The sequence below is a fragment of the Neovison vison genome, chromosome 3, assembly GCF_020171115.1.
Source record: "Neovison vison isolate M4711 chromosome 3, ASM_NN_V1, whole genome shotgun sequence".
Classification (NCBI taxonomy): Eukaryota; Metazoa; Chordata; class Mammalia; order Carnivora; family Mustelidae; genus Neogale; species Neogale vison.
In genome coordinates, this window is record NC_058093.1 from 67,037,064 (window position 1) to 67,064,624 (window position 27,561).

Genomic DNA, 27,561 nt, shown 5'->3' on the forward strand with positions numbered 1-27,561 from the left:
CGACTAACGAGTGTATGAGTGTACTTTAAATGTATCACATAATTAATTCACATGGTAATATAATGATCTGAAAATCCTTGTAAAATTTCTCTAAAGCCACTAGCACTAGGTTTATAGCTTTCTTTCTTATGGCTTTAATAATACTCAGCTCTCAGTTATAGTGGTCGTGTGCTTGCCTTGCCCCTCATTAGTGTCTTCTTGGAGAACGGTCCTGATCTGTGTAACTCTTACAGCTCCTGGAAAAAGCCATGGACATAGTAGGCCTTTAATCAGTGAAAATGAAGGACTAAATGAATAGGGGCTGGCACTTTGTAATTTATCACTAATGAATGACTTCCACCTAGGAAGAAACAGAATGGATTTTATCAGAGCTATTTAGAACAATATCAGTAAAGACAAATTGATATTTTGCCTTTAATTAAACAGTTTTTTTTTAATAAGAAAAAATTGCTTTTGTTTTTCAGAAATCCTCCACCTACTGTACTTCATCCAGAAGAATGGTGTGAGGAATTCAACCACTTTATTTCACAGTGAGTATTTCTTCCACTAAAAATTGCTTATCCAGCAAGGCCTTGAACAGTGATTGGAAATCCAAGCTGTGGAATTTACTTGGCACTAGAAGTTGTTATTGCCTTTTAGCACATTATGACACAGAATTTGTTCCAGTAAATGATAGAAGATGCTTCTGTAGGACTTGAAAAATAGGGAGTTCCATTTGACTTTTGACTATAATCAGATCTGATCCTATGGGTCACATATATCTGAGAATCTACTCACATTTATCTAATCTATTTGTCCTTGGGCAAATACTGCCAGTGGCATTTTTAATAAGGAAGGACACTCAACATCTGAAACTGTGATGTGCACACTAGACCCAGGGAAGAGACAGAGGGTGGCAGCCTTCAACTGGGGTCTTAAAGCTTGGAAGTTGGGCTTTGCTCTAGGATCCAGGGGTGGGAACACAGCTCCAGTTCCCAAGATGACTGAGCGGGTACAGTGGGATCTCTGGCCTGAGGAACCAAGGTGAACAGATTCATCCAAGGCTCAAGGTGGGCAGAACAAGATGAAAACCCAAGTGAGGGGTGGCGTGTCCAATGGGAGCTGTGTTACCAGGAGCTAGGCAGGACAGAATGGGACTAAGATAGGAGCAAAACCAATAGTAACTCCAACAGGATGGGGACTCAGTTCTGGGAATATGAGCTTCTGGCCTGGCCCCTGGTCTGGTAGAAGACCACACAGATAGGGGAAGATGCTAGAGGAGACTGTGTGACCCCAGGCTAGGGGCCTGATGAACTGTGTGGGCAGAAATCCAGATGAGGCATTACAAGGCATATCCAGGTACAGGGACTGGGGAGAGGTGTGCTCAGAATTTAGTAGATCAAACAAGGTGTTCAGAGGTCATGGGAGGAGAAAAGAAGTGCCCAAAATAGCTCATCAACAGTACATAGGGAAGGGTCAACACAAATTGCTCTAATTTATGCTTATGTGTAGGCGTAGCTTCCTTAGAAAAGGAGAGCAATGAAAGAAACTGAGTCCCTTGATTATCTTCCCTACTCTCATCATACAGATCAGTAATTCCTTATCCACAATTCTAGAATCCAAAAAGCTCTGAGAAATGAAAGCGGTTTTTTTTTTTTTTTTTGGACTTGACTCATTTAGCTACAGGCCCTGGCCTTATGTGAACTGATTTGGTGGCAACACATGACCTAAACTGAAGTGAAACTATTTATAGTCATTATTTATCTCACTCGGTGTGAATATTCATGTGAATTGTTGCAGATTTATTAATGTGTTTGATTATAGTGTGCTGCCCCAGATCCTGCTGGGGAATGTTATGTAACATACAGTAAATGCACTGGTTTATATTTCTAAAATTTTATAAAATTCTGAATTTCAAAATATATTTGACCCCAAGGATTAGTAGAAAGAGTTGTAATCCTATATTTAATTTTTGTTTCAAGTGCATCATAGTTCACAGTCCCTAAAATTGTTTGCTTGTCCAGCCCCTCCTGGACTTGTTCCATCTTTCTCAGTACTCCAAGAACTCTACCAAGCAAGGCTGTATTGGAATGTGACCATGAAATTCAAGGCCAGGGCATTTCCTCACCCCTCCAGTCCCCACTCTGGTGTTTCTATAAAGCCTGAAGAATGTAGAAGCAGCCACAGCTCAAGGTGGCAATGTCAGGCAATAGTGAGAGGAGCAACAGATAGAGCAAGAGGGATGATGCTCACATAGGAGCAGAGCATGAGGCACCTCCTGGGATTTGGGAGCCAAAGGGGGAGGCGGAGAGAACTGGAGAACTCAAGACACCCTGGTAGCTGGGAATACATCCCAGGGAGAGAAATCCAGGGCCTCTGGGTTCCAGTGATTTTGCTAGCAAAGGCTGGATTTTAAGAGTTTTCCTTTTTGTTCCATTGCTGCATACAGATTCCCTTGATTGACCTTCTTGAAGCTGTTGGCCTAGAAAAATCAATTACATATTCACAAATATGCCTTCCTATACCAAGCTCTTGTGATGCTTCTAAAATGTGACTTGACTCACCAAATTTTATCTTCTATATATATTTTCAAGCGTATATTCATGTTCTTAAACCAAGCACGGTATTGCTTAGATGGATTTGGGAATAAAGGTTCATACTTGATGTTGGGGTTGGGACTCTCAGGGTTAAACAGTGTGGAAAAACCTTCCAACTATTGATTTATCTTTGTGGCAGGATCCTATTATATGCCCATTTAAATATGCTTGTTTTTCCAAACACTGAGAACTCCAGATGCACTCATTCTGATTTGCTTTAGACTTAGAGGATCTTGATATGAGAATGGAAGACAGAACACAAAAATCGATGCCTTTAGTATGCATACTATCGGGGCAAAACAAAAGCATCTTGTTGAAATGGCAGGAGAGGGAGAGTCTGAAAACGTTCTTATGAACCTGTGAAGGTAAATAGAAATCAAGTGATTTGTGTGCCTTACCACTAATTTAAGATATGGAAAAGTGTCCTCCCTCTTCTGTTTACTTAATGAATTGCCCTTAATGGTTTTATTAGTGAAAATATTCTGTATTATAGTTGTTCATAGATTCTTTCCTGACTTCAGCTCCTAATCCTGCTTTCCCCATACCATCTTATATTCCTCAGCCATGAGTTCCTTTTTTACAAGATTTTTAGGAATATAAGTCTCAAGATTAGGGACTAATTATTATATTTTTTATCTTTAGATAGAAACCTGCCCACCATTCCCAAATAATAACCTTTGGTTACACAGGTGAGCCTGCATACCCCAGGCTGTCATTACCCTACCAATTGAGTTTGACTTTACTATTTCATTCTGTTTATTCAAATCTCTAATGAAATACAAACAATGACACTCACTGGGTTAGAAATGTCTATTTAAAGAGAGAGCCTTGGTTTGCTTTTATACTTATCTTGCTCATATTGGGAGAGAACTGGGAGCAGGATAGAGGATTAAGGCCTTCAGAGTATAAACTTCTCATTATTGGTGGGATTGGGGTGGGGAAGATGATTTTCTGGTAATTTCAGGAAAGGTGTTTTTAGCTAGAATTTTTCAGATAATTGTTTCAATTCCCATTGTAGACTGAATAACAATGCATTGTATTAAGGTAAACAAACTGATTCTCTCTAAACAGGACTAGAAATTCTTTAGCAGCTTTAAAACTCTTAATACCCTATCCCCGTGTGACTGCTAAATCATAGCAGAGGTGAGTCAATAATCTTGATCTTTTTTGGTCCACGTTGGTCACCACTTACCAAGGACCTATATGACTTCTCATTGATTGGTGTGGTGGTCCAAAGGGATTGACCTGGCTGCAGCCTACTGATCATAGCTGTGTAGACGGGGGACAGGATGTGTGTGTGTGAGCGAGAGACAGAGAGAGAGTATGTGTGTGTATGAATGAGAGGGGGAATGAATATGAATGTACATGAGGTTGTGGGGGGCAGGACATGAGTGCTAGGAGGTGGCTTGGTGTTTTTTAGGTTTCCAGACTTTTTAATTTGGAGATAGTAGGAGAGATTTTAAGAAGGTCACAAATCTTACCAGTAAACATGTTTCGTGTTTTTAAAAAAAAACAACAAAAGAAACATTAGTTTGGTTCTGAACCTTTGGTCGTTAGTGATAATTGACTCATTTATATGTGTTAGTTATGCATTTGTCAAAGCATGACTCCTGACAGCATAGTTATGATAAATTAAACATGATCCTCACATAAATTCTGCATTGCTTTTTATCCATATGCTAGGACCCTGCCTGGTGTTTTTGGTCACTCATGTAATGTATGGTTGACTTTGTGGAGATTTCACTATCAGCCCTTTCCCCTTTGGCTAAAGCTATTTGCGTAACAAGTTTATCTGGTTCAGGTTCCAGCCAGACTGAGGCTCCATTCAAAAGTAGCCTTTTGACAAGATGACAGTAATTTTCCTTTGCCAGCTTCACCTTCATCCCAAAGGATATCACTTTTTTTTTCCAATTCAAACTAATTTCACATCTTTGACTAAACTATAATACTTCCCCAACCATTGTCTAAAAGGTATCTGTGAATTATGCTTTTTCATTTTGTGTCTAAAATTTTGGGGTTTTATTAGGAATTAGTTTTAGGACTTTATCATCAACTCCTGAGCTGAATGGAGAGACAATATAGAAGGATTTCTCTGAGGCAAGGGCGAATCTACCAGGAGCACCAAGGCTTCTCAGTTTAGGATTTAGTGATGACTCACACTATATGGTCTCCAGCACGCACCGCTTTCTTGGGTTGGCTGGCTTGAGCTGCTAAGCATGCAGGTGTATCCGTATCCCAAGGTGAGCTTTGCGGCTAACCCTTACCATTTAGTCATGTAATGAAGAGGCGGCCTTTTCTATCCCTCCAAATGACATTCACGTGGCTACAAGCAGTTGTATTGCATGTTAACAAGGTGTGATCACTCTGAGCTACAAAACCGCTAGAACTAATGCACATTTGCATAAATTTATTCCTTAAAAATGGAAACTCAGAGCTGGAACATTTGCTTTTCCCTAGGCCTGAATGTTTATAAAGGTAATCATTTATTTTGGGGTGGTTGCTCCCTTCACATTTATTGTATTTCCTTCGAGGCAACCACTCTTAGCTCTTCTCCATCCCCTATTATGTGTCAAGGCAGCTTTATTCCGTATGGTTTTTATAATGTCCATGAATAACACACTTGGAATGATAAATATTCTAAATCAGTTTATTGATTAAGCTCCACAAATATTCTGGGCTTTTTAAGTCTTGTTAGATTTGGGTGGCCATGCAAAGGGTTAATACTTCCTGGAGTGGAAGGATACAATAACCTTTATTTACATTACTTTACAAATTGGTAATTTTAATTAAAATGAGCAGTGGTATCTCCAGTGACAGACTCTCTCCATTTTAGATTTATTTAGCCAATGATTAGCTATTATGGCTTCTTGAATTAATTAGCATCTCTTGAGCTAGGGGGAATTAGTGAATTAATAAAAACTCATGTAGAAGCACAAAATTCAAAAAATTCTAATTTAAAGCACCCCCAAATCCTTCTCTCTCCTCTTAACATATATTGATCAATATACTTACAAATGCAACCCAACTTCTTTCTCATCTTGAGAAATTGGTTTTTCCCCCCCCTCTTCATGAAAAGAACAGATAAAGCTGTGTGTTTCAAGGTTATGTTTCCCTGAAGAATGTCTAATTTAGATTACCTAATACATCATCTAAAGGCACCAAGGGCCTGATTTGATCCCCCTTAGACCTTACTTTGAAACTCAGCCAGTAAAATCTGATTTTCTCATGATGTAAACCAAAAAGTGGTTCAGTGTGATTTGGAGTTTGGAACATGGTATAGTGCCCACATATATCTGAAATATACTGTTACCGTAGAAACCTTAGCAATGAAGGGTTTTAGCCTTATCTGAAAGAAGCAAGAGGCCACCTGGGTGGCTCAGTTGGTTAAGCGACTGCCTTTGGCTCAGGTCATGATCCTGGAGTCCCAGGATGAAGTCCCAAGATTGAGTCCCGCATGCGGCTCCCTGCTCATCAGGGAGTTTGCTTCTCCCTCTGACCTTCCCCCTCTCATGCTCTCTCTCTCTCGCTCATTCCCTTCCTCTCAAATAAATAAATAAAATCTAAAAAGAGGAAGAAAAAGAAGCAAGAGGCATAGTAAAGTGGATAATCCAGACTCTAGGCAGCATATTCTATTTGTCTCCCAACAAACTCTGGGTTTGGGTCTTTCAAGAAGTCAGATCTGTAGCATATATCGTAGATGTCACATTATTGCTTATAGCCCATTATGTCAGGTGACTTTTAGATAGGGTTATCCTAGGTGATATTCTGTTCCATTTACCTCATACTGGTTTTTCTCTCTTTCTTCTTTTTTTAAATTCATACTAAAATTTCATAATATAAATCAAAGTGAGTCTACAGTTGAAGTCAACAGAAGTGATGGTGAGCTCTGTGTTTTGTGTCCATGCATAAGGTGTGGGTTTGGGGCTGGAGTGGTGGGCATGACTCATACTTCTGCCCATAGCTTGTTCACCCCTCCCTTCCTCAGAGCACCACCTGGTTGGTTCATCAAGAAAAGCAGTGTGTGCATTCTGCTGTGTCACTTACTAGATGTGCCCCTCTAGGGAAGGTATTTAATCTCTCTGACCCTTAGTCCTCATTTGTCAAGCTGGGAGAGGGAAGACCTGACTCAAAGGGTTATTGTAAGGATTAAATTATATAATGTGTCTGTACAACCTGGCAAATAACTCTTACTCATGCTAGGCTCTGTTCTTTACATGTCATGTAATGAAGGTAATTCTCATAGTCCTATGAGGCAGTTCTAATACCTCCATTTTACAGAAAATTGACGTAGAAAGAGGTCAAGAGTTCTAAGACCAAAGTTAGTAAGTAGGGGAGCTGGGATTTGAACCCCCCAAAACTTGTTTCAGTGTTCATAATCAACAATAGTTATTATTTTTATTATTCTTTGCGTTTGGTCTGTGCCACTATTCTGAAATTGGTTTTTGAAAGTGTTACTGGCTTGCTCTCCTTTCAGGACCATCATGGTCTGTGTAGCTGACTCCACTCCTTGGTATGTCTTTTCTCAAGACCGTCAGATCTAGGAATTCCTGGCCAAGAAACAAAAGAGGAATTTTCCCATTCCCCAGTGGTTTCAAATGGAAACTTGTACTAAAATCAGGTACAATTCCAAGAGGAGATATTAGAAAAGAATGAAACTGGATCTATAAGGAATACCACATGAGATGCCACATGTATTTATGTTGTGGCAAAGTCACTAGCAGCATACTATATCGAACTACAAACATCACTGCTATCTGCACACTTGGACATGTTTTACTGGGAAAATTATTTCTTTGTTTCTTTGCTTTAGTACTAGTAGTTTTAGTAATAAATAAGAGACCCTTTTGTTCTGAAAAATAAGTGTCAATGACCTTGTCATTTTTAATACCTCTGGAGTGTTTCAGTCTGCTGTCCACCTTCCCTTTATTGAAGTTTCAGCTCACTAACTTCTACAGCTCTGGCACAATACACACACACACTCCTCCACTCCCTTCTGAACAGCAACAGTACTACCCCCTCAAACTCAACCTGAGAGAATCTTCTCCAGCAGGAGTCAAAACAGAAGGAGTGCCTGGCATGTACACTTATCTTCTCATGTTTGCCCCACGAACAGTCCTACTTCCCCCGCCTATCCCAGGGCACATCTTGTTCAGGCTCAATGCCTCTGTCTCTGCTGTCAGCCAGCCACAAGTTTCTTCATGGGGAAGGAACAGGGGGACAGGAAATGGATACCTGCATCCTGGGAGGCAGAACCCATAGTGCTTGGTAACTAATGATGGGAGGAGACAGGTGCTACAGAAAAGGAACAGTTGAACATGGGGACGCCAGTATTTTTGTTTGGGAAAGGGACTTTTTAGAGAATATATGTTGGAGAGATTAAGAGCACTAGACCTAAAGTCAGATTATATTTTAGCATTGCCACTTAGATTTTTTAAAATTTTTTTATTTATTTGAGAGAAGAGCGAACACACAAGCAGGGAGAGGGGCAGAGGAAGAGGCAAACTCCTTGTTGAGCAGGGACCCCAATGCGGGACTAGATCCCAGGACTCTGAGATCATAACTTGAGCCAAAGGCAGATGCTTAACTGACTGAGCCATCCAGACACCCACTACTTAGATTTTTTGCCTTGGACAAATTACTTAATGTTTCTGAGCCTCAATGTCCTCATTTGTAAAATAGGAGTACTAATATTTATATAATAACCACTTGGGATTAAGACAAATTCTGCTGTAATAGAAAATCCCAAATAACAATGGCTTAAATAAGGTAAGTTTTTATTTCCATTTCTTATGAAATAATCTGAGAGTTAGGCCGTGTAGGCACTGCTCTCGTGCTACCCCATTAAGTGTAATTTCCATTCCCAAGGGCACCTCATGGGCCAAGATGGCTGCTATAGCTCCAGCACTTACCTACTTATTACAGTCAGCTGGAAGGAGAGAAAAATGAAAGTTTCCTTACTTTAAGAAGACTTTCTGGCAGTTTCATGCAGCATATCATTAGCTACAACTCAATCACATGGCCACACCTAGCTACAAAGGAAGCTAAGAATTGTAGTCTTCTAACAGGGCAGCCCTGGTCTCAGGATAGTACCAACATGATGTCCTTAAGTAGAATGAAAAGTGTATAGATGGGTTACAGCCTGTAATCATTCTACCTTATTAGAGTGCTGCAAGAATTAAGTGAGATGTAGAGGGAGAGCTCAACAAATGTGAGTGATAATGATGACTATTATAACTAAATAGTGGTATCAGCAAAAGAGATGTGAGAGTCGGGAAGGAGAGCCAGTAGGGTCTGCAAGGTGATTAGTCACAACAGATGGTCATGAGAAGGGGCAATCATGATCCTCACTAGACTGATCTAGGGCCTGAGAGGGATGGGGAAAGTAAGGATAAGGTGGGAATATGAGGTGGCCAGGTTGACACCCTTCCTGGATCTTCTCGTTCAGTGCTAAGCTCCCAGGTTTCTGCCTGCTCCTCCCTTCCCTGCCTACTGTAGTTTCCAAAGTGGAATTTCCACAGGCTCTGGTATGGAAGGAAATCTGGCTCTGGGTCAGTAAGACTTTTAATTAAAAATGGAAATGAAGGCTCATGTCACCAGTACTACCTTCTTCCAGCCCACTGATGATTTCTGGCAGGGATAAAAATAACAGACATAGCCTGTTGGCACTAATGATGAAAGGGCTGTGTGTGTGTGTGTGTGTGTGTGTGTGTTTTAATAGATTCAAAATTTATAACAGTGAAATTAAATATAATGAGCTATCATAGATTCTTTTGGTCTTCCATCTCCTTTTGGATATGTGTCCAGGTTCCAGCTGACCTTCTAGTATTGTAATTCTGAATCTCCTAAGGAAATAAGAACCTCATCAAAAACATGCTATAGGTATCATACCAAGTCAGTGAGTTGGGTGAAAATCCTGTATTGACTTTTAAAAAAGGCTTAAAAAAAAAAAAAAAGAGCATGAGAGAGAGAGAGAAAAGGGGAGGGCGGGGAGATCAAGCACGTGCACTCATCAGCTGGGGGTGGGGCAGAGGGAGAGTGAGAAGCAGACTCTCCACTGAGCAGGGAGCTGGATATGGGGCTTGATTAAGGATACTGGGGCCATGTCCTGAGCCAAAAGCATATGATTAACTGACTGAGCCACCCAGGTACCCCTCCATAATTGATTTTTAATGTGAAGGACGATTGAAGGATTTTGAAGGAAGAATTCTTTTTAAAAGGCTATATTTTAGTGAATAATGGGAATTCTTTCCTTTAAGGAAAGCCCAAAGCTTAAACACCTGGGCTCAAGCGGTACTACTCATACATGTACAGAATTCTTGGCTTTGATCAACCCATGTTATAGGTTGAATTATGTCCCTTAAAGCGCCATATGTGGAAGTCCTAACCCTCAATATCTCAGAATGTGACCTTATTTGGAAATAGGGTTATTTCAGATATAATACATTAGAATGAGATCATACTGCAGTAGGATGGGCCCCTAAACTATTATAACTGGTATCTTTATAAAAGGGGAAATTTGGATGCAGATATGCACACAGACAGAATGCCATGTGAATATTGGAGTTAGGCTGCCATAAGCCAAGAGACAACGCAAAGCTAGGAGAGAGGCCTGGACCAAATCCTTCGTTAGCACCGCCCTACCAACATTGAGTCTTGATCTCAGACTTCCAGCCTCCGGAGCTGTGGGGCAATGAATACCTCAGGTTTAAGCTACTCAGTTGGTGGTAACTTGTTACAGCAGCCCTAGGAAACCAGTACAGTCCATGACTTGGTGGTTACAGGATACCTCATTTGATCTCTCCAAGCCTCTGCTTCCTTAGCTGTGGGTGAGGATAGCAGTGTCCACCAATCTACCAGTAAGGATCAAATGTAAAAAATTTTAATACAGTGGAACATCATCACAAATTCAAGTATTAGTAGTATACCATAAAGTCATAGCATTTTCTTCCTTATTGCTTCCTTCCTTTTTCCCTTCTGTTTTATTTTTTAAATATGTCTCAAATGTTAAAGGTTTGTATGAAATTCTTCCCAAGCCTACTGCCCAATAGTGAAAGAGGGGCATTTCTATAATTATCAATGTTTGCTGGCCTTCAAGAATCAAATTCATATTCAGTGCTAAGACTTCTTTGTCATATGTGCCTGTCTGAGAGAAACAAATTACATAAAAAGAGAGGGCAGATTGGTGTCATCTTGTATCCCCAAGACTGACCACCTGATTGCCTTCCTAGAATGCTGTGTTAGAAGGATTCTGAGGCTATGTCCAGGATAGAGGATCATGATCACTTAGTGATATTTTCTGTGACCCTAAACTGGAGTAACTGTATAAAGGTACCTTATACCTTTGTGGTCCACTTTTAAATCCACTTTAAAAGAATCCACTTTTCTTTTTAATTATAACCAAGTTCTCCATGAAAACCTTTGTTCATTGCAAAACTCATTTAGCCAAAGAAAGCTTACATTCAGCCAAATCAAGTGTAGCCTAAAAGATAACTGAGAGTTAAAATTAAAGTAGTTGAATAAATCTGGGGTTGTCTGTTTAAGGGGTACAGATAATATTAACAGTAAGATTTATTTAAAGCTTGCCATGTGTCAGATGTTGTGAAAGGCACTTCACATGCATTATTTCAGTGATTGTAACTGCTGTCCTCTTAGGTTACTGCTCAAGGTGAACCCTTTAGGAAAAAAGTGACTGTCCTGATATTTCACAGCTAGAAACTGACAGCTAGGATTCAGACCCAGGTCTGTATTATAGTCCAAGACTTGTTCTCAAGCTCATGATGCTCTGGGCTCTGTGTGTGTGTGTGTGTGTGTGTGTGTTTCGGTGAAATTTACATCAATATTGACCATTTTAAGGGAACAATTAAATGTTATTTAGTACATTCAGTGTGTTGTACAACCACCCTAATCTAATTCCAAAACATTTTAATCACTCCCAATAAAGCCCTATTCCATTAAGCAGTTATTCTCTGTTTCCCCCACCCCTGTAGCCCCTGAAAAACACTAATCTGCTTCCTGACTCTGTGGATTTACCTATTCAGGATATTTCATATAAATGGAACCATACAGTAGGTGGCTTTTGGTGTTTGTCTTTCACTTAACATAATGTGTGGAGGTTCAACTGTGTTGTAACATGTGTAAGTATTTCATTCCTTTTTATGGTTAATTATTCTGTATCTTTGAGGAAGAATGTCAGAATTTACTCCCTCATGCTCTACCACTTGGAGCTATGAAGAGGATCCAAGTTTTGTTGCTCAGATATCTTTAACAGTTTTCCCTATCAGACCCCCACATCATATCATAGGTGACCAGACTATTCTAAAGCCTTCTTCTTCTTCTTCTTTTTTTTTTAAAGATTTATTTATTTATTTGACAGAGAGAGAGGTCACAAGTAGGCAGAGAGGCAGGCAGAGAGAGGGAGGAGGAAGCAGGCTCCCTGCTGAGCAGAGAGCCCGATGTGGGACTCTATCCCAGGACCCCGAGATCATGACCTGAGCCGAAGGCAGCGGCTTAAACCACTGAGCCACCCAGGCGCCCTAAAGCCTTCTTCTTTCCCTATACCCACATAAGTAAGGGTATTTGGATAAGGTCTTCTGTTCTTCTTGATATCTGGGGCCAGAGCACACAGAGGTTCTAGGAGTAGAAGCACTGGCTACAGCCTACATATGTTGTTTCCCCAGTCTCCCAATTTAGGGTGGTAGTTTTGCTATCTGGCTTCTTTTGGATGCCCAGAACATTTCATCATACAGGTGTCTGGTGTTTTTGGATGATGGTTCAGCTCTTACTGCAACTAGAGCAAAAGCTTCCATTTTACTATTTATGATTCTGTGACCATAGTCATTGTGAACCATCCTCCACAAAACAGAATGATCTTTCCGAAAGCCAAACTGATCAAGTCATGCCCTACTTGTAATCATGATGATGTTCTCCATTGCTTATGAGACAAACACAAAGCCTTTAATAACACACAAGGTCACTCAGTATATGGACTCTGTATATGCAATAGCATTCTCTCCTTACTTGCTTTACATTCTAGCAAAATTGAGTAAGTGGTGCTTCCCTTTAATTCCCCAGGAAGATTCAAAGGTCCTTTCCCTCATTCTTGTGTATCAGCATGGCACATTTCACAAATATTCATAGCAAGGGGGGCAGAGAGGAGTGGGTCAAGCCATCCTGAAATTGTTTGTTCATCAGTTTCCCCACTCAAGCTGTGAATTCCTTGAAAGCAGAAAGTGTATCTTACTTGCTGTTATCCCCAGTGTGTGGCACAGTTTTTAGCACATGGCACGTGTTCCATAAACATCAGTTCCTTTCAAAGAACCAAAAATTATAGAGAGGAGGCAATACGTTCAAAATCATACACAGCACATGATGGACTTGGGTTAGAAGTTCTGTGTCAGGACTCATGGTCTTTGTAAACTTTTTATAACTGCAAACATAATATTAAGGAAAAGAGTGTGAGGTGAAAAGAGTGATTCATGCACTCCCCAACACACTTTCCCAAACCAAAACTAAAAGTTCAGCCATGAGAAACATGACAGGTTTGTTAAAAGTGGACGAAAAAAGAAAGAAAGAAAAAAAGGCCTGTTGAAAGTGTAGCCATAGTTAGCTATGGATTCTTTTTTTGGTTGTTTTGAATAAATGAAAATGATGTCAAAACCAATCTTCCCTGGCAATCTCAGTGGTTATTCCTTTCCAATGGCTTCTGCCTATTCCGCTCCATATCCCCCCCACTGACTCCCAGCCACCCCACTTTTCCCATTTTCCACCACCATGTACTCCATCACCAGGTTCAGAATTCCAGAGAAAGGTTGAAGAGGAGCCATTTCTGAATCCAGGATTAAGATAAAGAGTTATGTCTGCGTGGCTCGTGATATTTCAGGACCACGGCCAGTGACATGATAGCCTACTGGCTGGGCAGTTTCCTTCTGACGTAAACATTGCCAGGCTGAGGCTACCTTAAGGGAGTAAGTATGTAGGTGTGATGGGTAAGAATCAAGAAGTGGGGGATTTTGAAGCCTATGACCTAGACTTTGTTTCCTCTCTATAAAATAAGAGCAGGGTCATATCTCCTAGATGTTAATCTTGGTCATATACATTATTAATACATTCTTCAGAGCAGTAGATATTACCAAAGAAACAATTTAGGAGGGCAGTAAGCAGAAGAAATTATTGGATAATTTTGAGTTTGAAGGATTTTCATCTTTGTTTCTATGCACAAATTTCTGTGAAATTGGATCTTTAACTTTATACTTTTCCATAAAAAGTAACAAAGGCATATAAAAAAGAAAGGCCAAAAATATTACTAGGGAAGGAAGGAAGGAATCTAAATATTGAGACAGTTGAGAATGGAACAAGAACACAAAATGCTCAGCTGAGTGGAAGTCATAAGTCTGCTGGGATCAGAAGCAAGCAGTGATGGCTTTAAGTTTGGCTCCTCTGGGTAAAAGGACTAAGAGAGCTCCAAGCAAGATAGTGTCCAGAATTGGACTCCTGCCTAAAGCCAGTGTGTGGGGTAGTTCTTGTAGGCTGATAAAAAGAAGCTGAGGAAGAAAATGGGATAAGGGAGAGGTCATATGATGCTGTGCTCTAACTATAGTAGTTTCCCCTGTGTGTTCTCCAGCTGACCATCGCCCAGGACTATGGCTCTTAGCCAACTTCTGGCTAAGAGTGGTAGGATATATAAGCAGCTAGACCCTCTGCTGGCACAATGATGAGCTCTTCCAATTTTAGTATATGTGCTGCTGAAGCGAGCACATGATGAGCTCTTCCATATACCTAATAAAACCTTGGGACAGGAGCACAAAATGGCATTCTAAAACCTGGCTCTGGGCTAGAGACTTAGGGACCCAAGCAGACACAACCCTAAAGTCAATACATTAAGAGGATGAGCACAGAAAGAAAGTGAGAGGGAAAAATTCTCCTCCTCAAAGTGAGCTTGCCAAGTGAAATTTCAAAACACATGAAGAAGCTAAGAAAGGCTAAGCTAAGAAAGACAACTATTCACCACAACGAATGAAGCATCAATTCATTTGAATTGAAATAGTTTCATAGAGCACTCTGAATGGTAAAATAAGTAACTTTTAACCATAAGAAGGAAAATGATTTGGGATAAAATCTAAACAATCAGAATTCAAGGAGGGGCAGTGTTCAGTTCATGGTTAAGGCATGCATAGATTCTTGTGCTCAAGAAGAGGACAGAACTACTGGAAAGTTTATAGTTAAGTAGATATCTTAAACATGTAGGATAAGGACTAAAACTATAGGAAGACAACGCCTAGTTTCTAAAACAACAGAAGGAAAAAAGGATCTAATAGAAAACTCTGTCAATCCAACAGAAGGTAGGAAATGAAGGGGGGGAAAGAATTAGAGGGGAAAGGTGGTAAAAAGAGATTTCTACAGGTTTCACAGTTCTTTTGAATTATCAGTTTTCCCCAAGATCTCTAGTCCATGAGCACTGATATTTAACAACTGGCTGAATAGGGCTGAGAGGCTGATTCATATCATTTACTGATTTTGTGGTGTAAATAGCCCCACCGTAGCCAATTTCAGGCTACCAATGCAACATCAATCAGATCACAAAGTTCCTGAAAATGTATCAATAATATCTAGGGAACTTGTAAATGTTGGCCCTAGCACACTGCTATTTGGGATAGACAGGACTTCTCTATGGTCTTCATTCTGCATATAATTTTTTAAAAGATTTTATTTATATATTAGAGAGAGAGATCACAAGTAGGCAGAGAGGCAGGCAGAGAGAGAAGAGAAAGCAGTCTCCCTGTTGAGCAGAGATCCTGATGTGGGGCTTGATCCCATGACCCTGAGATCATGACCTGAGTGAAGGCAGAGGCTCAACCCACTGAGCCACCCAGGTGCCCCGAATTTTTGACAATAAAATAAAAATTAAGAAAACCATTCACTGCATTTTGCTTCTTTAACTGAAACCATATGGAAATTTATTGGGAAAACAGGAGTTGGTGGCATTGTGTTATTAGAGTATTTATCTTACAGTTGTGGAAGGCTAGTAATTTATGATCCTTGCTTGCCAAGCCAGTCAATACAGAGATAAATGTCCTCAGCACAACAGAATTTATATCCTCCACATGATAATTGACCACTGTGTCATACAATCAATCATTCACCTCATTATCTTATATAATGAGCAGAAGTCCCAATATGTATGTGATTTATTAATATACACTACTGTGAAACCCAGGACTGATCTATCTTGTTACCTGTCCTTGGCAACATAGTATACAGTTGTCTTCCTCTGGCAGTAGGATACCACAAGGAGGATTATCCACCCCCTTTTCTTTCTTTCTTTCTTTTTTTTAAACATGAGACATCTGTTTAATTAGAATAGATAGGGGAAATGCCTGAGCTGACATTATTCCCTCTCTTCCTTTTTTTTTTTTTTTTCCCTTCCTTCTAATTGTGGGTTCCTAGTCCTCTTCTGTTTTCTTTTTCCTTTCCTTTTTCCTTTCCTTTTTTCTTTTCGCTTTCCTTTCCTTTCTCTTCTCCTCTCCTCTTTTTCGTTCTCTTCTTTCTGTCTTTTTTTCCCCAGAGCACAAGTGGCTTGTCACAGAGTGGGGTTGTTGGTAAATGGTACTGAAAGGACCATTCATGTTACTGATTTATGACATGAGTATATTTGGCAACACAAGTCATTCCACATCACCTATCTGTGCGTGTCACTGAGTTACAGTGGCTTGAGGCTCAGGACACATGATAGCAGGGAAGTAGTGTATTCCCAGGAGAGAGAGTGAACAGGGAAAATGGAAAAGGAAAACAGAAAACTAATCACTTTGAAACCTATGCATGGAGTTAGTTCACTAATAGTGGGAGTAGGAGACATCCCAACCCCCACCCCTTTCTTTCTCAACCCCTGGGAACATTGCTTTGCAAGGGTTAATCAGGGGACCTATTATTCAGCAAATTAAAGGCTTGGATGCTTGAGCGTTCCTTTCAGAAAGGATTAGGATCTCTGATGAGGCTTTGATATAATAGATGGAGCTGTTCTGCTCCTTCATGTTAATGGAAAAGTGTTAAGGACTCCCTAGGCTCTCTTTGGCAGTTGGTGTCTTTACTCATTCCCTTGCCTAAAAAAGAAAAATATTTTATCTTACAAAGATTTAGTGCTTGAACAAGGCACTGGATTAACATCCCTAGGGGATGAAGTGTTCATTTCTTAGCCTAAAAGCACAAAGGCTGACACTAACTGACTTCCTTGGGTGGCCACTTCCTCAGGAAGAACCTTCTCTCCAAAGCGCATCAGAAACAATCATTTAGGTCTTAGAGTTCATTGCCCTTGGAAGCATTTTTTTTTGCTCAGAAGTTGGGCAGAGGGATGGCAGGTGACAGGCACGGTGATGGTTTGTGTTCTCAGGCAAACAAATGGAGGCTGCTGATAGCTATGCAAAATCCTGATTTGCATGACATTTATAGCTACTTATTATCTGACAGTATTTTCTCCAGGCTTTTCAATAGTGGTTAGGTTATTAGTGAAAATCTGGCCTAGTTTATTTTCCACAATTTGATTTCATACCATCAATAATATTCATACAATTGGCAGTCAGCCAGTGTTTAGTCTATATAAGTCTTTACCAAAAAAAGCACACATTGAGGGGTGCTAAATGCGAGCAGACATGATGTCAACCACACTGTTCAAACTCTTGGCCATTATTGTTCCTCTCAATCTAATCTTCCTCCTGTCTCCACCTCCACCATATATTGTGGCCTGAAATCTTAGTTGGAAGCATTATTGTTGTCATTTAAAAAGTAAATTTGATGGTCCTATTGTTTCCATGCCCACGTGCAAAGCTTCAGTCCTCTTCTTGCCTTCTCCCAAACCCCACCTATGGGATTAAATTGCTTCCTCCTTTGGGTTGCTTTTCATTCATGGGCTAAAATTTTCAGCAATTTTCTTTCCATTCTTGGCAATGAATAGTTCAGTTGACCTTTGAACGGGAGAGGGGGTGGAGGCACCAATTCCCCACACAGCTGAAAATCTGTAAATAACTTTTGATACCCAGAAACACTACTAATAGCCTACTGTTGACTGGAAGCCTTACTATTAACATAAACAGTCTATTAACACATATATTGTGTTATATGTATTATATACTATATACTAAGAATACTAACAATAAAGTAAGAGAAAAATGTAATTAAAATATAAGGAAGAGGAAATACATATACAATCTTGTGCTGTATTTATTGACAAAAATCCACATATAACTGGACCTATGGGGTTCAAACCCATGTTGTTCAGTGGTCAACTGCCTTTCCTTGATGGATGCCAGCATCTGGGCACTGCATTTAGCATTTTAAGAATCAAGAGCTCTGAGTAAAAATTTACCAAGTTGCTGGTAGATTTAGGTCTGGATTAAGATCAGAGGGTTCTAAAGAGGCAAAGAATCTGTACTCAGAAAACTTTTAAGTACTCATGAAAGAAATTGAGGAAAACACAAAAAACATGGGAAAATGTTCCATGCTCATGGATTGGAAGAACAACTATTGTGAAAATATCTATGCTACCTAAAGCAATCTACACGTTTAATGCAGTCCCTATCAAAATCCCATCCATTTTTTTCAAAGAAATGGAACAAATAATCCTAAAATTTATATGGAACCAGAAAAGACCTTGAATAGCCAGAGGAATGTTGAAAAAGAAAGCCAAAGTTGGTGGCATCACAATTTCAGACCTCAAGCTCTATTACAAAGCTATCATCATCAAGACAGTATGGTACTGGCACAAAAACAGACACATAGATCAATGGAAGAGAATAGAGAGCCCAGAAATAGACCCTCAACTCTGGTCAACTAATCTTTGACAAAGCAGGAAAGAGTGTCCTATGGAAACAAGAGAGTCTGTTCAACAAATGGTGTTGGGAAAATTGGACAGCCACATGCAGAAAAATGAAACTGGACCATATCCTTACACCACACATAAAAAATAGACTCAAATGGATGAAGGACCTCAATGTGAGAAAGGAATCCATCAAAATCCTTGCGTTGAACACAGACAGCAACTTCTTTGACCTCAGCCGTAGCATATTCTTCCTAGAAACATCGCCAAAGGCAAGGGAAGCAAAATTGAACTATTGGGACTTCATCATGATCAAAAGATTTTGCACAGCAAAGGAAACAGTAAACAAAACCAGAAGACAACTGTAAGAATGGGAGAAGATATTTGCAAACTGACATATCAGATAAAGGGCCAGTATCCAAAGTCTATAAAGAACTTATCAAACTCAACACCCAAAGAACAAATAATCCAATCAAGAAATGGGCAGAGGACATGAACAGACATTTCTGCAAAGAAAACATCCAGATGGCCAACAGACACGTGAAAAAATGCTCCACATCACTCAGCATCAGGTAAATACAAATCAAAACCACAGTGAGATACCACCTCACACCAGTCAGAATGGCTAAAATTAACAAGTCAGTCAATGACAGATGCTGGCGAGGATGTGGTAAAGGGGAATCCTCCTACACTGTTGGTGGGAATGCAAGCTGGTGCACTCTGGAAAACAGCATGGAAGTTCCTCAAAAAGTTGAAAATAGAGCTACCCTATGACCCAGCAATTGCACTACTGGGTATTTACGCTAAAGATACAAATGTAGTGATCTGCATGTTTATAGCAGCAGGGTCCACAATAGCCAAACTATGGAAAGAACATAGCTGTCCATCAACAGATGAATGGATAAAGAAGATGTGGTGTATATATACAGTAGAATACTATGCAGCCATCAAAGGAATGAAGTCTTGCCTTTTGCAGTGCCCTGGAACTAGAAGGTATTAGGCTAGGTATTAGGTATTAGGCGAAATAGGTCATTCAGAGAAAGACAATTATCATATGATCTCCCTGATATGAAGAATTTGAGAGGCAATGTGGAGGGTTTGAGGGGGAGGGAAGGAAAAAATGAAACAAGATGGGATTGGGAAGGAGACAAACCATAAGAGACTCTTAATCTCACAAAACAAACTGAGGGTTGCTGGGGGGAGGAGGGTAAGGAGAGGGTGGTTGGGTTATGGACATTGGGGAGGGTATGTGCTGTGGTGAGTGCTGTGAAGTGTGTAAACAAACCTGGCAATTCACAGACCTGCACCCCTGGGGCTAATAATACATTACATGTCAATAGAAAATAAAAAAATTAAAAAAAAAAAAAAGATCAGAGGGTTCTGTGCCTCTTTTCATTGGCCACCCAGGGAGAATTTTTTTAAATAGTTCTTTGATAGAAGACATCAGTTGGATTGAAGAGTGTTATACGATAGAGCTATATGAAACTCATGGCTGTGCTTACTGGAGGGAAATAGTATTCATTATGTTATATAGAGTCATTTCTATGAAAACCCAGGGAAACTATATCTCTAGTCTCCCTGCCAGTTATCATTATCATATCTTCATGGTTCTACAAACAGTAGTCTGTTTTTATATCATGGATTTTAAGAAATACAGAACAGCGGCTCCTGGGTTGCTCAGTTGGTTGGGCGTCCGACTCTCAATTTTGGCTTGATTTCAGCTTGGGTCTTGATCTCAGGGTGGTGAGATGGAGCCCGATATTGGGCTCCAGGCTCAGTGCAGAGCTTTGTCCCTTTCCCTCCACCTCTGCCCCTCTCCCTGCTCCTGCATGCATTCTTTCTCTCTCAAGTAAATACATAAAATCTTAAAAAAAAAAAAAAAAAGAAATATAGAATAGATTTCTTTTTCCCATTCATGTTTGGCTGCTAGAGAGCCCAGAGCCAAATTTGTGGCCACCTTTACCAAAATAATTCACTTGGTATTCTAATTTCTATTTTTGTTCCCTAATTTCCTCCTTTATTTCATTTTTCTTGTCTGCTTATGATTATTTTTTATCTTGTCTTATTGCATATACCTTAAGCATGTGTTGTTGTAGGATGACTTAAATTATTTCTAGAACAAGATAAAGTTTTAAAAATCAATTGTATACACTGATATAAATGTAAATCTATATCAGTGTATGTAAATGTATGTAGAATGTATGTGTATGTAGAATGTAAAGTGAAGCAGCCACTTTAGAAAGCAGTCTTGTAGTTCCTCAAGAGTTTAAACATAAAATTACTGTATGATCCAGTAATTCTACTCCTGGGTATGTATACCCAGGAGAAATGAAAACATATGTCCATATAAGAACGTGTATGCAAATGTTCATAGCAGCATTTTATACATAATACCTTAAAAGTAGAATTAACCAAATGCCCATCAGCTGATGAATGGATAAACAAATATGATCTATCCATATAATGGAGCATTGTTTAGCAAAAAAAAAAAAAAAGGATGCAGTATTGGTCCATGCTGCAATAAACTTTGAAATAAACTTTGAAAGCATTATGGATAAACTTTGAAAGCATTATGCTAAGTAAATGAAGCCAGTCATGGAAGACCACATATATAACATGAAATATCCAGATTTGGCAAATCCATAGAAACAGAAAGTAGATTGGTAGTTGCCTGGAACTGAGAAGGTTGAGGAGAAATGGGGAGTGACTGCTAATGGATACAGGCTTTCTTTTGGGAGTCATCAAAATAGTCAGAAATTTGATTATGGTAATAGTTATAGAACTATATAAATATACTAAGCCTTTGCTTTAAAAGGGTAAACTGTATGGTATGTGAATTATATCATATTAAAAGCTATTGTAAAAGTCATCTGCAGTAATTAATCAACCATGAGTTTTATGGAATAGTTTTTGCTGTTTTTTTTATACTTTTAATTTTCACTTAGTGCCAGACCGACACACAAAAGTTAAGCCCACTTATTTTCAGCAGAATCTGTAGACTTGCTTGAGATTGCAAATCTCTAAGAATAAGGATGTTCATCTTCAAACAATGCAATTCCTCTCCATATTACCTAATTCAGTTTATTTGATCTACTGGGCAAAGTCTGTGTTCAGCAGCAGATTCCAAGCCTGTGAGCACAAATGCTGTTCTTTTATTTCTATTCCTTTTTGTTTCTGCCTTGTCTATGTGTACTCTATCTCATCTCCTTTGTCATCTTACTCTACGTGGCAGTGAAAATAAATGAGCAAGAGTGGTCAGAGAAATAAGAGGATGAATAAGAGACGTAGCATCACTTCAGGCACAGAAAGAGAATGTTTTAAGAAGGTGGGGCAGGTCAACAGTGGCCATCAATGACAGCTTGGATACGGCTGAGTAGAATGAAAAGTAATAAGAGACCATTGAATCAGTAACATAAAGACCTGGGTTCCTCTGAGAGAGATTACATTTGGGCAATGAAGATAAAAAGTAGATTATTTTGTTGACCAAGGTTTAGCTGCAGTTACCTCCTGTAAATTTAAGTTTAAGTTGGTCGAAGTTTCTACCAGTGGCCCCTTCTTTTTTCTTTATACACTCCTGACTTGTCTTCAAGTTTCACAGTTACAATCAACACCTTTCCCTTCCCATTTCCTCAGTTCAGACTGTATGCTTCCTAAAGGGCCAGCCTCTCTTCCTCCCTCTGATTTACTCTATAATGTGTTGCCTGTTCATTATCTAAAGCAAAGATCTAATTGAGTTATCTCCCACCTAAAAAAAATCAGTTCAGTGATACTAAGAAAGAAAACTCAAGTTTACCAGCATGGCCTTCTAGGGTCTGAAAAATATGTTCCTAGCCAGATTTTCACCCCCATTTCTATTACAATTGCATTATTCTGTTCTGCTTTGTCTCCATATGAGCCATGCATTTTACCAATGGGCTTCTATTCCTACTGTACCTTCCAATGGGAATGTCCCTCTCCTACTCTTCTGTCAGTATCCCTTTCACTTTTAAGAACCAAGATTGATTTCTCACATGAAACACCTGTTCTTCTGCCTAGAGTTGTTTACTTTGTCTGAGCTACTCTAGTGCTTATCCTTCTCAGCTTTATTATTATTTATGTTCATATCTGTTCTACTACTTATTTACAAATTCCATAAAAACTAGCATCTCATGCTAGGCATCTTTTCCCCACAAGCACTTGGTAGAGTGCCATTCACAGTAAATACGTAGTAAGTGTGAATGAATCAGTGAGTTCAGTTCCACCTGGTTCACTAAATATTTCATGTATGTAAGTTTGATATTACCCTGGAAGGTCTGTTTCTTATGGAAGCATATAATATCTTTTGTTTGTTTTGCACTCTCCTAGCTTCCATGCCAGTCCTAGGGAGTCCTGAACTTGTAATAGTCACGCACTGTAGTATAGAACTGGTTGTTTATTTCTCATATGGGATGGTTGGGTACTGTCCATTGCTTCCCCTAGTAGGGGAAAAATGCATACAAATGAGAATTAGGGATTTAATTCTGTGCAGGGTAGCAAATAGGATCAAGGGAAGGATTAGAATTCATATATCTCCCAGCACTTACGCCTGGACTACGAAAAAGACCATAACTGTTTATCAAAGTGGTAACTGATTTTTAAATCAAAGGAAGTAGCCAGACATTCAAAAACAGGAGTGCCTATGAGATTGAACTTGAAAATGCCAGAGTTCTTTGCTTTTGCTGAATTGTCAGACCCTCAAAATCCCCTCTTCCCCCAGAACTTTCTAAATTTTGATTAGGACATCAGACAGGAATTTTGTCTGCAGTGGTGGGAATTGCATTGAGAAAAAGTAGCTAATTAATGGACACAGTATTATTCACGTCTAACTCAAGGAGCCATTGCACATAAACATTTATTTTTATAGCACTCATGCTGCTTGGAATTGGGCATGCCATGGCTGTCTTCCCCCAGTGGATTGACTTACCGTTATCCCCAGCACCCCAATGGCTGGTCTATATGGCTGGCACTTTCTCAATGTTCATTGTGCCAGGCACTGTACATGGATTTTCTCATTTACTCCCCATGATGACATTATTACTGCTTTACAGATGAAGACACTGAGGCTCAGAGAATTTTATTAACTTGCCTATCAAGACATATCCATAAAAAGTAGAGTTAAGTTTGACCTCAATGTCTGACTTCTAACCTTTTTATGTTACCGCCCCAACAGTAGGCACCAAATATTTTTTCTGTATGAGTGAGTACATTCGCCATGCTTGAGAGAATCATGGGTTTGGAGATTAAGGACATCATTATTTAAATAAATCAACATACTATTTTAAATATTTAAGACTGGTAAAATTTAATATATAACTATATCATATGCTACATGAATGTATATTATGATAATAATTAACTTAAAGATTACTATCTTTTTTTTTCATGAAGTAATATTTTTATTTTTTTTCCAATTTATTTATTTTCAGAAAAACAGTATTCATTATTTTTTCACCACACCCAGTGCTCCATGCAAGCTGTGCCCTCTATAATATCCACCACCTGGTACCCCAACCTCCCACCCAAGATTACTATCTTTTTAAATGGACTTGTCAACACCTAGATTCTTTTGCCCTGACATGTTCCATGACCACTTCCTCCAAATTAAGCCCTCACTTCTTTCTTGGATTACTCCTCATCATCCTGGAGTGCTTCAGGCAAATATTTCTTTAATTTTCACCTGAAGCGGAGACCTTTCAAAGAAACGAAGGCCAGTGCCTGGTTTACTGGCTCAGTCTTGGGCTGACCTGCAGCCAACCTCAGCCCCTTACAGAGGCCCCAAAGGCAGTGGTGTGGCTGCTAGAGGGGAGACTCAGTAGCACTTGCAGGAGCAGCGAAGACCCAAACCCTTGAGACTGGCAGCTCTGCAACCGGAGAATGGGAGCCATCCCAGGATTCCCATGACCTGGAGATGACTTTCCCAATGCTTTGAAGCCCAGGGTGGGATTTGAACAGATTAACAGTCCGATAAGCAAGTCACTAAGCTGTGCAATGATGTAGCAGTTCATTTTTTTTATTCATTTTTGGATAGTTCAACCTGACTGAACTATATGGCTAGAGTTGCCTGGAAAAATATTTAATTGCAATGTGCTTTTCACAACCAAGGAAGAATGAAACAAAACCAGAACAAGAAGGTGGTGACTTGGGGCCACTGGTTACAGTTCTTAAGACTGTCTTGGTTGTAGGACACAAGTATCAGGACCTTTCTGGGCTATGGCATGTCCAGGGGAAGTCATACTCATCTTGGTTTTCTGCAGCTGCCATATGATTCTCCGGAAGCACAGTCTGAACAGTAGGAATGTCAGTAACGACTGTGATAAAACCAGCACTTCCCCTGTCTCTATTCCATTGGCTTCTTGTGGACAGACTTTGTGTGCCCCAAACTCCATCTAGACTTGATCTTTGCCTTTGACCTGGTTCCACTTGGCCTTTCTCCTCATTTCACCTCTTTCCTTGGCACTTTTGTCCTTTTTCCTCCTCTGCCATTAATTTTGCCCACTGTCCATAGTATATATTATCTCCCTCCATGCCTTCCAGCTGTGACTCCAAGCTAGTGCCCCAGACAAGCAGTACTTGAGGATTCTGTCTTTTGGCTTCCACCCATCCTGTGCTTTTTCTCTGGTTGCCTTCTTCACCTTTGAGCTTTCTCTGGGTGAGAAAAATTGTTTCTTCTCTGTCTCCAGCCTCAGGTTCCAGGAAATGCAGTGTTGGACATATGGTGCTGCTTGCTTTGCTAGAAGCTTGGGCTGACTTATTGACTTTCTAAGCCTACATCTGGGTTCTCCTTGCCCTGGTATCTCTACCAAGGTGGCAGCTGCCCTGTTGTCCTATAGCCTGTTGACTCTCTCTGACTTTGCCACACAAAATCTGCACCTGTTAGCCCATCTCAAAAGCAGACTTAGCTTCCTGTTCTAAAACTCTCTGTCCTACCTTCTCAGGGCTTTTTTCCTTTTAGTGAATACTGTTTTTCTCCGATTAATAACTACAGGCCTCCCTCACTGACTAAAGTGAAGGCAATTCTGGTTCCCACCTATCTGTTTCAGGTTAGGAGCCCACTTTCTCACCCCAAGTGTGAAGTTAACATGCCATTCCAGTCTTTCCAGCACGACTTTAAAACACAACACGTGTTGTATTTTTTAACTTCATGAAAATTGAAATGCAGTTAAATAGTCCACCAAATGGAGAGGTGATGTTTCACTAAAATAACATATGCATAGTCAAGTTTCTTAGCCTGCCTTCTTTGGAGGCATTAGTCATCTTGGGAGAATGCCTGTGTTTGTCATAGTCCTGTCTTCCAGAATGGAAATTTCCTTCCAAGACAGAGCACCACAGGCTCCAATATTTAACCTATAATTAGTATATCCCCTAGAGGATTTTCTCCTTTTGATGCAGAGGCCTCTTTGTCACTCAGGCTTCTGTCTGAGGATGATAGGACCCGCAGGGCAGCAAGATGTGTCACGGGGCAGGCAAACGTTTGCTCAGACCAAAAATGTTTAGATATTTGGTACCAAAGCAAGCATTTCACAATCGAAAACTGCAAGAAAACAGCAGAAAGCACAACAGAATATTAAAAAAGAAATGCGAAGAGACTTAAATCCCAAGTTCTGATCAGTTTTGCGTGGAATAAGATTGCTTTATGCTTCTGCTTTTCTCAACCAGTTCACCAGTATTTTTAGTTTTTGACTTTTCAGCTGCTCTTTATCAAGTATGTTTTACTCATTTAAACATCTGCCTGGGACTCTTGATAAATAGCTTCCTCTTGCAGGCATCTGATTTTTTGGTTATGAAATGGCAGTTTGCAGCAACAAGGCAGCTGTGTCTTGACAGTGTTATCGTTCGGGAATGGAAAGAACACTGGCTGCCTGGGCTCTGGAGTGCAATGCATGAGCCCGACCTTGTTTCTTGCTAGGAAACGTCTTCTTTTGGCCTGTCTCTGGCAGAGGCTGGGCCGGGAGATCCCAGCAAATGGCTGCAGCAACCTGTGTTTAATGTGGTGACACTAATGAATTCTGAGAATTAATCTTCAGCTAAGAAAGTATGATGGAAGGTACTAGAATTTCAAATTAGGTAATGGATTGGTTTCCTTCAAGACTGGAATTTGCTTCCTTTTCCCTCTGGCGGACTTTTCTTTCCTATTCAGACCACCCACTATGGCCTTATAAATCCAGGAAATATATCTTATGGTAGTTAAATATTTTTTTTAAAGATTTTATTTATTTATTTGACAGAGAGAGACCACAAGTAGGCAGAGAGGCAGGCAGAGAGGGGGCGGGGAAGCAGGCTCCCTGCTGAGCAGAGAGAGCCCGATGTGGTGCTCGATCCCAGGACCCTAAGATGATGACCTGAGCTGAAGGCAGAGGCTTTAACCCACTGAGCCACCCAGGCACCCCGGTAGTTTAAAATTTTTAATTTATTTGTTTTGTTCTGTCTTTTAACACAGAGATAACCACACCTAAATCCAGATTTTTAAAAATGATTAAAAACCATCTAGGAGTGAAAGAATTATTTAAGACTTTGGAAAAAAGTAGTATCCCTAAATCTAGTCCTTGTTTAGTTTTTTCCCCAGGATTAAGGACTCTGGAAATAACTGAACTTGGGAAATGTATTTCCTTAGCTTGAGATATTGACTTCTACAGAAACAGCAGCATATAGGTGTCTCAAATGTGCTGTTGACAATCAGGACTTTGTGTGTTTCCCCTCTGTCAACTGAGATGAGGACTCTGCCACCCATTGTGAGGGTCTAGTACTGATTTCTCACAACAGCCTTTCAAAGGATGTCATTTGGAGGGCTCTGCATTGATGCAAAAAAGAGTTAGTGGACAAGTCAGTTTGAAAAGATCAAGCTATTTTCTTTACCCCAGAAGTTCTAAGAACATTTAATATGCACATGTACATTATAAAACTCCAGACTTAACTTGTTTAGACAATCACTGATGTTTCTCAGACCTTTTTGACCAGAACACTAGTTTCATTTTTCAGTGGAATGTGTTACGTGTCTAGTGTTTCATCCAATTCACCTCACACTGGCTGGACCCTCTTTCCCATTCAGAGGTCAACATTCTGTGCATTTGTTTATAAAAACTGCTCAGTCCCTGGCTGGGAGAAAATATTCTGCATCTGAAATTTGCAGTTCCTGATTTAAAAAGCAATCCTGAAATTAATAAG

The 27,561-nt window shown here is 39.9% G+C and overlaps 1 protein-coding gene across 1 annotated transcript in view; it reads left to right on the forward strand.

The window, feature by feature from the left end:
* Window positions 1-476: 476 nt before the first annotated feature.
* The window catches only part of LOC122902579 (myosin-IIIb), a 105,768-nt gene continuing 78,683 nt past the window's right edge, over window positions 477-27,561 (forward strand). Inside the window, exon 1 of the mRNA XM_044242308.1 lies at window positions 477-530. The gene's annotated coding sequence lies outside the window, so the exon portion shown is untranslated. The remainder of the gene's footprint in view (window positions 531-27,561) is intronic.